Source organism: Gadus chalcogrammus, chromosome 3 (genome assembly GCF_026213295.1).
Source record: "Gadus chalcogrammus isolate NIFS_2021 chromosome 3, NIFS_Gcha_1.0, whole genome shotgun sequence".
Classification (NCBI taxonomy): domain Eukaryota; kingdom Metazoa; phylum Chordata; class Actinopteri; order Gadiformes; family Gadidae; genus Gadus; species Gadus chalcogrammus.
Window position 1 is genome coordinate 8,254,895 of NC_079414.1, and position 2,500 is coordinate 8,257,394.

Genomic DNA, 2,500 nt, shown 5'->3' on the forward strand with positions numbered 1-2,500 from the left:
CAGCCGAGCTGTTGTTATAATAAAAGTTCCACCAAAAAGGTTGAATATATTGACGTGTTTACAGGAGATTCTATTTTCTCTATTTATTCTAATTTTATTTGTTATCATCATTGTATCTCGTGGCTGCCATGAATGCATGAATGTGTGTGGTTGACTGACACACACACAGAGACGCTTACACCCATACAAACACACGCACACTCACAGTTGAACCAGTTGTCCAAGTGTCATCCTCTCAGACACCCATTCACCAGTAAAGCAAGACAGTGGCAACCAATGAACACAGCTCCTTCCTAGTCAGAGCTTTTTGGCTCTGAGACAGCCAATCAGGGAAGGCATACAGGCACCAGATCTGTTTCTGGCCCAGCACAACCAATCACAGTGGCTGTGGTGCACCTGATGCATTGTGGTCTGGTGGTATTTCACAGACCACCACGCAGGTGCCGTGTACCCACGCCACCATTAGCTAACCAATCAGCCCGTCTTGTCTTGTCTTACGTGACGATGTGTGTTTGTCTGCCCCACAATGCATTGCACATTTTTGGATGGAGCCACTACACCTCGCTCGTCTGTATGACTATACTCTCTCTCTCTCTCTCTCTCTCTCTCTCTCTCTCTCTCTCTCTCTCTCTCTCTCGCTCTCTCTGTTACTCTCACTCTGTCTGTTCCTGATTAATCTTCCTCTTCAGCCTCCTCTTCCTCACTAACTCAACAATGAGCACAGTGTTTCCTCTACAAAGTTGGAGGCCCACAGTAACAAATAAACACAAAAATAAATTCATAAATACAAATAAACACGTTTATGAGCTTATAAAGATCATTATAAAATGCACAAGCAGAAAAAAAGGGAATAGAATCGGGTGCAGATTATTTGCAATAAAGGGCTGAGAGAGGAGAGGGAGAGAAAGAGAGAGAGAGAGAAAAGAGAGAGTGAGAGAGAGAGAGAGAGAGAGAGAGTGAGAGAGAGAGAGAGAGAGAGAGAGATGGAGAAAGGGAGAGAGAGAGAAAACGGAGAGAGAGAGAACGAGAGAGAGAGAGAACGAGAGAGAGAGAGAGAAGAGAGAGTGTGAGAGAGAGAGAGAGAGAGAGAGAGAGAGAGAGAGAGAGAGAGAGAGAGAGAGAGAGAGAGAGGGAGAGAAAAGAGAGAGTGAGAGAGACCTCTCATTGCGAGGGATATGAATAGCCTTTGTTTTCACCACAACTCAGGGCTGTGTGGTCTGCCAGCGTCTGGCTCTTATTATGGCGTTTGTGTCTGTGTATCTGCGCAAGTGGCATGCACGTGTGCCATTGGTGTGTGCATGGCCTGTCTGTGTGTGTGTATGTGTTGGTGTTTTGTGTGCTCTGAGCAAGGGAGCACACGTGGTCGATCTAAAAAGAAACCCATGTATGAGCTATGTGCGAGTGAATACGTTTTCAAGCTTGCAAGAGCAGTATTTCTCCTCTATTAAATGTTTCCACACGGCAGGTACTTTGTTTGACACTTTTACTTTTTTTTTCTCAGAGAATAAATCGTGGCACAAGGTCTAGAGCTGGCAGCAGTATGTGCGCACGCCTTTGTATCCGTGAAAGTTGTGAAATGAAATAGGATTTTAGCGAACGGCATGGCGGCTGAGGGATTGCGGCTCCCGTCGGCTAAGTAGAGTGGGCTAGGTTGATCCAATCAACAGCAGAACTGCAAAGAGAGCCCATTTCACAGGCCCGGGCCTTGCCAGAACCCAGCCTGCTCGCCTGTTTGACTTAGAATACAAATCGAGAGCTCTGAATACACACACACACACACACACACACACACACACATGTACACACACATTCACATACTCGCACACACACAAACACACACACATGTACGCACACACGCACATACTCGCACACACACACACACACACACACACACACACACACACACACACACACACACACACACACACACACACACACACACACACACACACACACACATACACACACAAGCAAACACATTTACATATGCACACACACACACACACACACACACACACACACACACACACACACACACACACACACACACACACACACACACACACACACACACACACACACACACACACGTAAACACACATATACACATACAAACTCACAACAAACTGCTACTTAGAAACAACCTGAATAGAGAGGTGTATTTATGCGAGACTTTTTGCCAGCTACTGCTCACATAACTGACAGGTTCAGTGCATGATAGAGGCAGGTGTTCTGCCCTTTCTTTTTTTCATATTATTATTTTCTTCAAGATAAGTGACAGTAAAGAAAGAAATGGGACAATTCTACTCAGATGCATGTCTTTTTACAGTGTCACAATCTTGGCGCATTGGGAGAAGAACACAATACTAATGGAATGGTGCTTAGTTAAGGGTTCAGTGGATGATTTATGTGCTTGTTATTGTCTCATACAGCGTTTGAAGATATTTTTTTCCCAGTGCAACCAAAATAATCTAGGAGATTATTCACCCTGATATAAGGG

At 44.9% G+C, this 2,500-nt stretch overlaps 1 protein-coding gene across 1 annotated transcript in view; it reads left to right on the top strand.

The window, feature by feature from the left end:
• The window catches only part of LOC130379126 (nuclear factor 1 X-type), a 36,061-nt gene that overhangs the window by 6,131 nt on the left and 27,430 nt on the right, over positions 1-2,500 (top strand). The gene's annotated exons all lie outside the window — the stretch shown is intronic.